This window comes from Mytilus galloprovincialis, chromosome 2, assembly GCF_965363235.1.
Source record: "Mytilus galloprovincialis chromosome 2, xbMytGall1.hap1.1, whole genome shotgun sequence".
NCBI classification, from domain to species: domain Eukaryota; kingdom Metazoa; phylum Mollusca; class Bivalvia; order Mytilida; family Mytilidae; genus Mytilus; species Mytilus galloprovincialis.
In genome coordinates, this window is record NC_134839.1 from 21294214 (window position 1) to 21309795 (window position 15582).

Here is a 15582-nt window from a genome sequence, read left to right on the forward strand (position 1 = left end):
AGATTTCAAAAATAACACCGTTGGGTAAAGTATGATACTGACACCGTTATCTTAAAATATTATCTATTTGATGCTAATTATTCTTAATTGTATTATCATTTACATAATGATCAATCTCGATCCTTTTTTTCGGATTTGAATGGCATATCATCACTATTCAATTTAGAAATCGATAATAAAACAATTTTTTAAGAAATTATCAGTAGTCGATTGTTGTTATGAATCTGCTTACTTTCGCTTTCATTGTCGGGGTTCATTTAGCTCGGTTTTTATATTTCTTTCGCCATTCGTTTTGCACTTCAAATGTGCTTTATATTCCGTATAAACTTCACTACACGATAGTCTTGGAATACAGATTCTGAGTACTGACGTTGTTTATCATCTTATCACGTGTTGTAATATTCTTTTGTTTGTCTTTGAATATTACTTTCATTGTGAAGTCTGTGTTTGGTGATATATAATTGACGTGACTCTGTACCTCTCGTCATTGTGTTTAATGTTCTTTGATAGTGTTTGTATTATTGTCTTCCATTCTTGCCAATATGCTTTGTCTATATGCCTTTTTCGTCCTTCTTTAATACATATTTGTTTTTTGTGATAGTAATTAAGGTTACAAAACAATATTGACAGCTGTGAAAGGTTAAGGTTAATGTTAAGCTAGATATAAAACCAGGTTTTATCCACCATTTTCTACATAAGAAAATGACTGTACTAAGTCAGGAATATCACACTCGTTATCCATTCTTTAAATGTGGTCGAGTTTTTGAAGTTGCCATTTGTCGTATTTCTCATGTAAGTACAAACCCAGTGATAAGAATAATTCGCTAAGTCAAAATCGGGAAAAGGGTGCCAATAGAAAGCATTACTTGATTAAATTAGGAAGCTCTCTTGTATCGTTTATCATAAAATTAAGCTTGTTTGTATATCCTTGTATCTTTGATAACTATTTTTATACATAGTTGTAGGAGAAAAGTTTATATTATCCGACGATTGAAAAGAAAAAATATATTGCGTTATTTTGACCATATCATATAAACATACAATTGTAACATACTTGAGTACGGTTGCACTAAGAAGGCTGACATTCCTTCAGTCTCAGACAATATAAAACTAGAACATTTACAATCCTCTAGATATGCAAGAAGTGAACACTCTTGGAGTTTCCAATTGTAGTTGAATCCAGCACAGTTTATGCCATAAGTTGTTAGGGCAATACATTGTTCCTCACATTCGACTGTACTGCTTACTGAGATGTTTTTCAGCGATACTTTGTTTACAATTATAACACTACTCATTTCAACAAAGAGTTTCAAATCTGGAAAAACATACAAAAATGTTCAATTAAAGTTGCAAAGGCATGATGAACCCCACTGATTAGGGTCCGATATCATTTTCAACATTTGGAAAATATTCAAGAAAGGGGAGGTGGTTTCTTTTGTGAGTTTTAGAGTTTATTTTTGTGGTGTGCTATTCAAGATTAGGGTAGGGTTGAGAGATCACAAAAATGTTAACTTCACTTTTTTTAAGAACAAAATAAAGAGAGCGAAGTCCACAGGGACTAAAAAAATAAACGTAAGACTCAAAATGTCAACTTGTTTCTTCAAAACAAGTTAATGTTGCTGTTCGGTGTTCTGTTCAGTGTTTATCATGTTTATGTTGTTCCTCTCTTAAAGTTGATATGTTTCCCTCGATTTTACTTTGTAACCCGGATTTTTTAAAATAGATTTGTTGGACATTTTGGTACACCTTTGCGGAATGTTTAATTTTTAATGCTTAATACATGTATTAAATTACGAATACGGCAGTTGTTGTCAGATAGTCTGTTTCTATGTATTTTGGCGTTTGTTTTGTTGTGGATCAGTGTTTCTGTTGTTCCGTTGTTTTTCTCTTATAATTGAAGAATTTTGCTCTGTTTTAGTTTGTAATCGGGTTTTGTCGTAATCGATTGACGTCTTTTAATAGCGGTAAACTACGTCTGACTTTATCTATGTAGAAGAGAGTATGCACTTGACAAAGGTGGCACCAATACATTTTCTTTAATATACAGACTAGTCAGCATTATTTGTGATGTAGCTCTTTTCCGTCTTTTCAAACCAGTAAGATCGGAACCTTTACATAAGGAAAAGAGAAAACAATTTCTTCCTGTTGACTTTGTCAATAGAGGAATTGATGCAATCAACATCTGCAACGTTCTGCATCACAAGGAGGTACCATCTAAAATTCCTACTTATTTTCAAAATCAGTCTGTTCCTATTGTATCCTACAGTTACACGAAAAACCATTGCATATAAAATATTTAGCTATAAACAAGCATTGCAGGACCTTGACTTAAAACAATACCTACAAAACCCTCCGACATGTGACTGTTCCCACTCGCCTTATAATTACAGCCCCTCTGGGCATGTTATAACTGAGGATCTAAACATAATTCAACAGGAAAATCTCCGAAAGGCAAATTTCTCATGGTCCTAAGTTTCGAGAACCTCAAGACATCAATTGGAACCATAACTTCAAAATAATTATGGATTCCATTGAGGACTACGCCAGAGCATGGACTAAGCGAGAAGAAATTGAACTGGACACTTTGTCAGAATGGTTTAAAACTATCAGGTCTCTGATAAAATGTCGCATTCACAAGTTGAAAAACTGTGTGGACGATCGACCAAAGTCAGTTTTCAGCGACAAAGAGGCCTAGAAATGTCTATAATATCTTCATGATAAGCATGTTGTTGTTCCTGCGGACAAAGCTTCAACTTCAAATAATATTGTCTTTGTATGTAAATCGTATTACTACAAATGTCATGTAAAATAATTAGGTATAAATGAGGACTCAGGTAATCCCACATACAAACACATATCATTTGACAAGGATGAGATTTTAGCAAGCCATAAGTCCTTCATGGCTTCAATAAACATTACATTAAACACCAAATCGGAGGACTTACCTTGTTTGTCTTCATGTTCCACTAAAGAATTGTCCATTAAAATGACTAAAATTATGTCTGCAGTGAAAGAGGGTCTTCAGAAATACTGAAACTAATTACTCGCGAAATGGTATTAACCATATGAGGATTTTTAAAAACTCTAAAGAACTTCTAGACGATTTTAAATCTCGGCCTTCTTCTGAAATTAGTTCTATCAAAACTTTTGATTTCTTCAACCATGTGAAATTGAAAAATCGCCTAAAAGAAATAATCCACCATACCTTTCAACATAAAATGGTAGCATACGCTATAAATTTATTACTTTGGGATATCATAAGGCATATTTCGTTAATAGTGATAAACAAAAAGGTAAAACATGCTACACAGAAGAACAAGTGTTCAGTATGCTGGAGTTATTTTTCGACAACAAATTTGTTGAGTTTGGAGGTAGACTTTTCCAACAAATTGTCGGCATTCCTATGGGAGCAAACTGTGCGCCTCTTCTTGTCGACCTCTTCTTATTTTCATATGGATCGGAGTTCCTTCAGACACGTGTCAAAAACAAAAGGATCAAAGAAGCCAGATTATATATTTCACTTTCAGATATATTGATGATGTTCTTTCCATAAACAATCCGAAATTTTCTGATCCAGAACTAGAAATTAAAGAAACAACAGACACGACTCTTTCCGCCTCATTTTTAGACTTATATCTCGAATTTGACTTACACAGTCATCTCAGTACCAGAATCTATGACAAACGAGACAATTTTAATTTTGAAATTATCAATTTCCCCCACCTAAGTAGCAAGAAACCAACTTCACCTGCATATGGATATATATTTCCCAACTTAGTCGATATACAAGAGCTTCAACGGAAGTTACCAATACCTTGTTGATAAATATTCCGTATCAACTTCACAAATATTACATGATGGTCTTGATGTATAGATTCTGGGTACTGATGTTGTTTATCATCTTAACAACGTGTTATATTGTTCTTTTATTTGTCTTTGTTCTATTATTAATATTACTTTTACTGTCGGATTGCTTTATGTGAAATCCATTTGACGTGGCTCAGTTCTTAAACATCCCGTCAATGTGTTTGTATTATCTTTCATATTTTTGCTGTTATGTTTTGTATATGCTACTTTTTGTGTTTCTTTGGTTCTTATAACGTGACTCTGTACTTTAAAAGATCCTGTCAATATGTTATTGTTCTATTGTATTTCTATTATGAATTAGAAAATACATTAAACCACAAACGTCAAAATTATTCAATCGGGTAGTGGAACGAACTATTTGTGGATTCTTCTAAATTCTATATAACTTTTGGAATATTTTAAATATCGGTTTATTTCTGAAATTAATTCTTACATAGTTTTGATTTTTAAACCCTGTAGGCTAAGATTGCCCATGTAAAATTTTTAAATTGTTTGTATATTTATTGAACGACAAATATATGTGACGGATAAATTTGCTGATGTCAAACATACGAATCAACTAATGTGTTTGTAGATAGATGATTTTGTGTTCTGTTAAATTGTCCTTTTAAACATTTTACACGATGATGACTGCTGTACCCATATTTTGACTATTTTATTTATTATTTCTGTTTAGTTCACGCATCATTGTAAATATAACGGAATTTGACGAGACTGTCATCAAAGTGAGAGGTTTAACGCTTTAAAACCAGGTTTAATCCACAATTTTCTACATTTGAAAATGCCTGTACCAACTCAGGAATATGACAGTTCTTGTCCATTCGTTTTTGATGTGTTTTGTCATTTGATTTTGCCATGTGATTATGGACTTTTCAATTAGATTTTCCTCTGAGTTCAGTATTTTTGTGATTTTACTTTTTTTTAGTAAACGAGCATTCGTTAAGTCTATCAATACTATTTCAATTATATAACGAAAAGCGAAATCTTATTCCTACAAATTGTTCAAACTAATTCTCTTCTGGTCAACACTCTTATTGTGATAAATTAAAAATCCAGTATGATTTCATATGTCGTTTTCCGGTATCAATCTTTAACATCAGACATTTAAAGATTTTTGTACGCTTCAGAATGTAATAAAAGTCTACAAAACGAAGATTGTCTGGTAGATAGCATGAGTTGTATGTATGATATTATGGAAATCACATACGTCCAATGCCATGGAAGAAATGTACATCGTCATACACTAATGAATTCTTATGAGAAATGATGTAATATCGTCATATGATGCTGGATAAGCCAATCAGATTAACGCACATTTTTGTTTCAAATGTTCGTATGATACTCCCAGCAGTGTGATACGAGGAATATCTAGTAATGCAATAAATAGATAACAGACCATAACCATAAGAGTAACTTATGGCATAGATTACCTTAGCAGGCATAGAATACCTTAGCTGTATTTGGCAATTTTTTTAGGAATTTTGGTCTTCAATGCTCTTCAACTTCGTTCTTTATTTGGCCTTTTTAACTTTTTTGGATTCGAGCGTAACTCGTGAGTCTTTTGTAGAGGAAACGCGCGTCTGGTGTATATATTAAATGTAGTCCTGGTATCTATGATGAGTCTATTTACAACCACTGGGTCGATGCCACTGCTGGTGGAGATTTATTTCCCCGAGGGTATCACAAGCCCAGTGGTCAGCACTTTTAGTAATGACATGAATTGTCATTGATATGGTTATATTTATAGATTTACTGTTTACAAAATATTGAATTTTTTGAAATACTAAGGCTTTTCTACTTCAGGCATAGATTACCTTAGCTGTATTTGGCAAAATGTTTAGAAATTTTGGTCCTCAATGCTCTTCAACTTCGTGCTTTATTTGGCCTTTTTTTATTTATTTTTTGAATTCGAGCGTCATTGATGAGTCTTTTGTAGACGAAACGAGCGTCTGGCGTATTAAATTATAATCCTGGTACCTAAATAACTATTTTACTGGGTCGATGCCACTGCTTGTGGACTTTTCTTCCTCGAGGGTATCACCAGCCCAGTAGTCAGCACTTCGGTGTAAACATGAATATCAATTATATGGTCATTTTCATAATTTTCTTGTTTACAAAACTTTGATTTTTCGAAAACCTAAGGATTTTTTCATCACAGGAGTATATTACCTTAGCCGTATGTGGCACAACTGTTTGGAATTTTGCGTACTCAATGCTCTTCAACTTTGTACTTGTTTGTCTATTTAATTATTTTGATATAAACGTCATTGATGAGTCTTATGTAGTCGAAACGCACGGCTAGTGTATTACATACTAATCCTGGTACCTTTGATAACTATTGTTCGTCAAAGGTCGTGCCGGTTCAAGCTAATAAAAAGGCAACTTTAAATATAACATTTTGCAAATCACAACATCTTTTCATCTGTTTTATTGGATATGAAATTAAATATCTATCTTATCTTTTTACTTATTAATCACGATTATCAGCTTTTATTGTGGAATATATACATTCAATTCAGGGAGAACAAAGATCATATACACAATGCCAAAGAACAATGATTGCCAGTATTTGGCAAAGATAAAATTTTCATTTATTTATTTTTAGATTCGAGTGCGACTAATGAGTTTTGTGTGAACTAAATGTGAATCTGTCTTGCATATTGTGAAGTTTGGTTTCCATGATGAATTTAATTTGTTTTTAGTATTGATAGTATGGACACCAATCAAAAGACACTATCTTAAAGGGAAACTTTATTAAAAAGTCTATTGGATGTGATTGCTTATTTGAAATTATAACAATTAACACATGTTTGAAAAATATGTAAAGTAGGCAATAGAAATCTGCTATCATTTCCCCTTTTTTTCACCATATGACAAAGTTCAAGTGCAAAAATATATTCATAAAGAGATTTTCAGTAAATCAAATAACTAGATATAGGAAGATGTGGTATGAGTGACAATGAGACAACTCTCCATTCAAATAGCAATTCATTAAAGTAAACCATTAAAGGTCAAGGTACTACCTGTTTGATGTTCACACATCATGGCATCGATAATTTTAGTACAGTCTATGAACAACAATCCATCCGGTAGTAGGAATTCAGAGCTAGGGAGAAAATAAGATATTTCTCCATGGCAAGATTGACACACTGATTCATCAAATACCACAACAGATGTATATTTTCTATACTCTTCGCTGTTTGGCTCACTCCAAAACGAGATATCGCTATAAAAATGGAATTTCCATTGATCAGAATAATGAAAACAACATGTTATAAATGTCATTCGTCAAAAGCGCTTTGGATTCACTACATAAACACATATTTGTTACGAATACGTTGGGTTTTACATATGTAATAACCTTTTCGCACGGGGCAAAAAGATGTTATTTTAAAATTAGTGTGCCCTGATTCAAAATGACGTGACGTCACTACGTCCTTAACGACATGTGAGGAAAAAAATTAAAATACCCGTTATGTTTCATTAAATTGTTATAATTAAACTTTTTTTCTCTTTTCTGCAGAACTTAAATATGTGATAAATAGATTATAAAATGTCTTTTTCATGTTGACCCTGGTATCATCCCTCGGCCCATATCGGTCCTCGGCTAAATCCTCGGGCCTATACTGGAATCTCTGGATGAGATAAGCCAATATGGAAATACAACACTTTTTTCACAACTTAAGAACCTCATCTAAACGAACAAACCCAGTCAACGGATTTTTTTTAATACTTTGTGGTCTTGTTGATAGTATCTGACTATCAAGAAAATTCTATCTGAGGAACTTTATACAGATGATCCACCATAAATAGCGTACCGCGAATCGACAACGTTGAAAACGTACGAAAATCGTTCAGTGGACAAACTTGCAAGACATTTCATTTCTTTGAAAACGAAGTCGTTTTGACTACGCAAGTTATCAAAAAGTATGTAGATGTTTTGTAAAGTTAAAGCACAATTACGAAAAAGCACTATTTAGCATGCAACTAATCTAAATTTTCAATAAATAACGTCGCAAATGACAATTTTTGTAAAAAAACGGCGAAATCCGACATTGGACATCTTGCAAGACATTTGCCAGAAGCCGTTGCATTTTTATATGTTGTGTGAGTGCTGCAAAAATTCGATTTTGATATGGTCTATGTATGTACTTATGTTAGCCGAATTTACACAAACGAAATATCATATAATCTTATATTTCAAAACCTATAAATTTGATAACTTAACACCTTCCAAAATCTGACCATAATGAACACTATTTGTTTTTGCCAAAAAATAGCGTTGGTCGTATCAGAAACACATACCCAGTAATATTGTTATACTTTATATATAAAGCATATCATTCATTCGAATTTTCGTGGATATAACACTATTTTGAAGAACACAAACACCCCGTAAAGTGATTATGCGCATAGTCTGTTACGTCTGACACGCATATTTTTGACGTTTAGTCAATATGTTGTCCTTATTTTAGACTAAAGTAAAATATGATAAAACAATTTGTACTTTTTTCGGAATAGTATTTACCTGTCTAGTCTATGGATATAAGTTTTATGTAACTTAACTGTTATGATTTTATAGAAAAGCTGTTTGTTTATAAGTGTGGCCTGGTTGATTACATGGTATTGACGCAATAACGTGCGTAACGTCTAAATGGTTGGAATTATCTCTGAGAAGTATTATGTGACGTTAAAGGTCTTCGAAGTCACATCCACCTACACAATCACGTTCACGACAATTTTGCTATCGTCACTAAGGTAAATCGAACCAACTTTAATACACGTTTTGTTTTAGATAATTTTTTCAATGCCGTAATGAGTAGGAAATGGAATGCATAAATATATCCATATCTAGCTTGAATGTTGATTGAATAAACAAAAAATCTAGTGAGTCAACACTTTTCTTTCTTGAAAGCATACGCCTTTTTTTCTTTTTAAAATGAACGAATGGACAATAACTGTTTTATGAAAGATATCACCGTATTATACTTATCACTGTTTTGTTCATTACAAGTTCAACAAGACATATATCACATCCCGATTTAACTACCTCTTCCGGAGCACCAGATAGCAAACCTGTCTTTAACTTCTTAGTTTGAGTGTTCCTTTAGTATCGTCAATCTTTCTTGTGAAAAGTGTTAATACTATTATGTGTACCTAGTTATCGTCAGTTTCCGCGAATCTTGGAAAAGGGTGACAAAGTATACTTGTTCGAACAGCTCAATCAGGTCACTATAGTATGTATAATCACAATACTTCTCCGAATATGTCCAATCCACTTCCTCGTAAAGGAAAGTCAGTTTTGGAAAAGCTTCAATAAAGAAAAAGCTGTTAGTGTAATGCATTTTGAAAATATATAAATTTATCATTTAGAGATTTATTTACAGATTATGTATATATGTATATAATTCATTTTTTCGATTGAACGCGTCTTCTGATCGGCTGGATTTTGTGTATCAGCTCATGTGACCGTGACATCATCAACGTTTTTTTTTATGATTTACGCCGGCTTAAAAGGAAGATAGGATTAAATTATCAGAAAAGACTGTCAATTCGAAATAACATCAAAAATGTGAAGCACACTTTAAAATAACACGCTACGCGTGTTATTCAGTGTGCATGACATTTTTTAACGTATTACTACATAGACAGAAAAAATATTACAGTCATTCCTTAAGAGGAAAAAATTGAAGACATTTATATATTTTTATCATTCTTGAAATTTTATTTCCAATTATTAATGAATATCATTAACGAATACCTTGCATTTCTTATATATAAATACTCTACGATACTTTAAATATTATTCATTTATTCATTTTTGTTTAGGTTGCTGCTAATAGGTGTCTTGTCCCATACGCCAAATCTCATTTTCAAATATTTCTTTTTCATTTGTGAATCATTCCTGGCTATTTGGTAACTTTGATAACTATTTACACTACTGGGTCGATGCCAGTGTTGGTGGACGTTTCGTCCCCGAGGCTATCACCAGCCCAGTAGTCAGCACTTCGGTGTTGACATGAATATAACTTTTATGATCCTTTTTATAAATTTCATCTTTCAAAACTTTGAATTTTTCGTAAATCTAAGGATTTTCTTATCCCAGGAATAGAATTAAAATTAGCCGTATTTGACACAACTTTTTGGAATGCTGGGTCTTTAATGCTCTTAAACTCTGAACTTGTTTGGCTTTATAACTATATTGACCTGAGCGTCACTGATGAGTCTTAGCTAGCACTCCACTGTTAGAAAAAAAAATTGAAAATGAAGCACAAAATGTTTTATCATCTCCTATTCCTGGATTTCTCATACATTAACCAAACTGTTTGTGCTGTACATGTGCATATGTTTGTAATCAGTATGTTCCATACATTTGATTTTCAAAAGTTAAAAAGGTGAAATATAATTCCTTTGATGTGTATTCATGGCAACATTCTGCATTTATTTACATCAAAAAGGGGTGTGAAACTGTCACATATCCCCCAAAATTTTGATCAAACTAGAATTTCAATGCCTATTAGTGATACCTTTTTAGAAACTGTTGACATTAATCTTCCTAATGATAAAATAAAAAATGGGTGTCTTTCGCCTCAATTTTTCGTAAAATTTAATCACAAAGTTCGTTCGACAAAATATTGGAAAAAAACATAACAATAATTGCCGGACCAATGTATGGTATGGATATTAAAATAGGGACTTTTATACAGAAAACAGCCTATATTACATACATAACATAATATTCATGGTCATATAAACCAACAGGAAGGCTATTTTTATTTTCAGCTATCCAAAAATGAATTTCATTGCACACAAGCTCTCATATTTGCAAAATCCACAGGGGCCAAAATTCGAACTGCACACATAACTCTGGAGTGCAACCTTCTGAAGACGAAACGCGCGTCTGGCGTATTAAATTATAATCCTGTTACTTTTGATACTATTAAACAATAGCAGTAAACAGTAACTATTTGTATAATGCACTTATAAAAATAGAATTGATTACTAGTAATATTACCTGTAATACCATATGATTTGTCCGTACACAGTACAAGATGTACCACTGTTTCGTTTTTGCAATCGTCTGCTACCCACCCGCTAAACTTTAGTCCCTCATAGACAAAGTAAACACACAATACGGATTCATGATCATCAAGGTTGTATTCAATTGTATACGGAAGATTTTCATAAGATCTGGTACCTTTGGGTGTTTCATTGTTAACTTTATGTATCGTCCATACAGTCATTAAACTGGTGAATACATATAGAAAAACATATAATAGGCAAATATCTGCAGTTCCAAAACGTCACCAAATTAAACTGAACAAACTATAAAATAGAATAATTCATTGAAAACTACGTGTAAGGAACGTGTAAAGAATGTAAAAAGTAATCAATAGTGTTAAACCAATGTTATGTTTTGTGGCTGGTTTATATGAATAACCCAACAAAACCATGGAGTTCACGACAAATCTGGAATGTGTTTTAGTTATGAAGCCATAAAAAGATAAAATTATAGAAAATCACAAATCTACCCTTCTATCCTTCGGTATTTACATGAACAAAAAAGATGTTAATCTCACTCAGGGTTAAGTTAGGTTGAATATTAAAAAATCTAGAATTAGGAACTAATACTATATATAATATATATATATAAGTACGTCTGAACCAGTAACGACTCTACAACAGATTTTTCCATCGAATGACCAGCAGTGATGGTGATACAAGACTGATCTGTAAATTTTGCTTTCGATTTTTTTTTTGTATTCCCTCGTCGGGATTCGAACTCACACTACTGAGATATCGTGGCACCAAACCGCCTGCACTGTGCCCAATTCGATAACCACTCGACCAACTAGGCTCTTATATATATATATGTGTGTGTGTGAGTATGTGTGAAGGGCATTATTTCAAAAACAAAAAGCATTTGACAATACTAATAGGTTATGAAACTTCTTTTCGAGACATTTGATTTTTTTTAAGGTAGCGGAGAAAAAGCTGTGTCTTACTTTTATCTTATATTTGTATTGACTTTATTTTGGACATGAACGAGTAAATAATTTAGAATCTGCTTAAGTTTTGGTAAAAAATTAGCTATGAAATATTTATGAAAAGAAAAGTGGGTACAATGAGGCAAAATATCCTGTATGGTAGGTAAAAACCCAAAGAGTCCTAACATCTGACAAAAATCATCAATCTAACACAAGACTTTATCCGTTATATTGGATACTAAAACTTAACAAAAGGAGAGAAGATAGCTAGAATTCATTCAGAAATCGTTGGTTTAGAACATTTTTACTTTTTTACTCATAGTGCAAGATAAGGAGGGGCTTTTAATTCATACACATACTGAAATATGACCGTTTTGCGTTATTGCTTTGTACAAGAGTAACGTCAACAGAAGTATATATGTTCAATAGTCATAATGTAATTGCAACAACAACAAAGTCCGGGTAACAAAATTAAAACCAAGGGAAACATATCTTAAACCCGGCCGATAGTTTTCTTGTTTGAGTTTCTTATGCATGAGATCTTTCGGTGCCTTTTACCACTTACTGTGTGATATGGGTTTACAACTATTTTGATCTGAGCGTCACTGATGAGTCAGTCTTCTATATCCTGGTACCTTTGATAACTTTTTACACCACTGATTCGATGTCACTGCTGGTGGACGTTTCGTCCCCGAGGGTATCACCAGCCCAGTAGTCAGCACTTCGGTGTAGATATGAATATCAAGTATATGGTCATTTTTATAAATTTCCTGTTGACAAAACTTTGAATTTTTCGAAAAACTAAGGATTTTCTTATCCCAGGAATAGATTACCTTAGCCGTATTTGGCACATTTTTTGGAATTTTGGGTCCCGATGCTCTTCAACTTTATACTTGTTTGGCTTTATAACTATTTTGATCGGAGCGTCATTGATGAGTCTTATATAGACGAAACTCGCGTCGGTCGTCTAAAACATGTTCCTGGTACATTTGATAACTTTTTTTAATCCTGTGTTGAAGGCTGTATGGTGACATATAATTGCTATCTTGCGTGTTTCGGTATCTGGTTGATGTTTATTTTGTTTCCAACGATACCACAATTTGTATTATTATACATTGATATTTTTAAAAACGACTATCAAATAATAAAATTAAAAATGGAAATGGAGAATGTGTCAAAGAGACAACAACCCGACCAAAGGGCAGACAACAAACAAAGGCCACTAATGGGTCTTCAATTGAGCGTATATTTCTATACTACCAAATACATGTTTATATAACAAATCATTAGAAAGTTTATTTCACCATTGAGTTAATATTAAAAAAAAGATTTATTACGATTGCCAAGGAAACAACTCTCCACAAGAGACCAACTGACACAGAAATTAACAACTATAGGTCACCATACGACCTTCAACAATGAGCAAAGTGCATACCGCATTGTCAGCTAAAAAGGCTCAGAAATAATAATGTAAAACAATTCAAACGAGAAAACTAACAGCATAACATATGTACAAAAAATGAACGAAAACCAAATGTCTAACACATAAACAAACGACAACCGCTGAATTACAGGCTCCTGACTTTGGACAGGCACATATATACAGAATGTGGAATGTGGCGGGGTTAAACATATGAGCGGGATCCAAACCAGCCCCTAACCTTTGACAGTGCTGAAACAGTACAACATAAGAACGAGTTATAAAAATCAGTTGAAAAATGCTTAACACATCAGAGGGATACAAATACTACACAGAATGGACATGGCACGGTACTTGTACATCCCAAAAACAAAATGTCTGGCATATATCTTGACTGACATCCAAAAATTGAAAATGAGGGTCGATGAAAACAAAACTTAGCGACAAAAGACATGATTGTGAACTTTCCATTTCCAAGTATCAACATTCCAGCAGCGCCTGCATTCGGAATATATATCTCCCAACTGATAGGAGATTCCCAGGCTTGTATATTCTACCATGATTTCATAAATAGACGGTTGCTGCTCATAAAAAAGCTTCATAAGGAAATGTTCTGTTAAGATAGGTCCATTCACAATTTGGATTACTGGAATAATTCAGGTGTCAATAATACCCTTTATGAGGGGAAATTTTTAATGTTATTGGAATGTAATGCCAATTATTAACGTATATTCTAATATATCGGGCAAATACTTTTTGCTCATTGACGATAAGAAAATGACGTTTAATTTCAATTAAATATAGAACAAATCGGAATATATATATTATTCGAAAAGGTCTTTTGGGCTCAATGAAAACGATATAGAATTATTGCGAATATTCATATCATTTATATAAAATATATATAATTTAAAATGAATAAAATCGTACCTATCATCATAGTCAGTTTCCATATGACTGTGCATTGAAGTTGTTGAATACACCAGCCTTCGACCTTGTACTACACAGAGGTCATAAGCGTCGATCCATGTCGCTTTAAACATTGGAAAATAAAATCCTTCTTGCCCTATCAAAACGACAAAGTAGAATAAAGATGTTGAAATGTAAGTATAGATCATAAGACAGTGTTGAGATGTAAGTATAGATCATAAGACAGTGTTGAGATGTAAGTATAGATCATAAGACAGTGTTGAGATGTAAGTATAGATCATAAGACAGTGTTGAGATGTAAGTATAGATCATAAGACAGTGTTGAGATGTAAGTATAGATCATAAGACAGTCTTGAGATGTAAGTATAGATCATAAGACAGTGTTGAGATGCAAGTATAGATCATAAGACAGTGTTGCGATGTAAGTATAGATCATAAGATAGTGTTGAGATGTAAGTATAGATCATAAGACAGTGTTGAGATGTAAGTATAGATCATAAGATAGTGTTGCGATGTAAGTATAGATCATAAGACAGTGTTGAGATGTAAGTATAGATCATAAGATAGTGTTGCGATGTAAGTATAGATCATAAGACAGTGTTGAGATGTAAGTATAGATCATAAGATAGTGTTGCGATGTAAGTATAGATCATAAGATAGTGTTGCGTGTTGCGATGTAAGTATAGATCATAAGATAGTCTTGCGATGTAAGTATAGATCATAAGATAGTGTTGCGATGTAAGTATAGATCATAAGATAGTGTTGCGATGTAAGTATAGATCATAAGATCAAATTAACGGTACCAAATATAATGTAACACGTGCACATTTTGACAATTGAAGTAATTTCAAACGAAGCCAGAGACCAAACTTATCAAATTCAAAAATCTGATACACGCATTGTTTTACCCTGAACATAAGATTTAAATTGCACGTCACGGGATAGTTGACCAGCAATATCAGTTAACCAAACATTAAAAAGTTCTATTTAAATACATAAATCTTAGCAATTTTAATAAGGGCAATAAACTATTCATATGCCCTTGCAAAGAAAATCCACGTAAAATATCAATATCCTAGAGAGCAGACATGTAAATTAAGATAAAAATAAATTCCGATATTTGAAGTAGATTAATCATGCTGGATTGAAATAAGATGTTTCGTATGGTAGATATTAAAACCCTTAAACCGAAAATATTGAAAGAAGTATGTCAAACTATTTTGATACACCGTTATTATTAGTATGTCAACAGTGAAGTTGAAGAATGGGGGATTACCTTGTGGTGTTTGTTTTTATTCGCAAATATAAAATCAATAGAGTAATTGGAAGGCTTTGTGTAAGTATTGGACAACAAGAAAGAAAGCTCTCAGCCCTTCT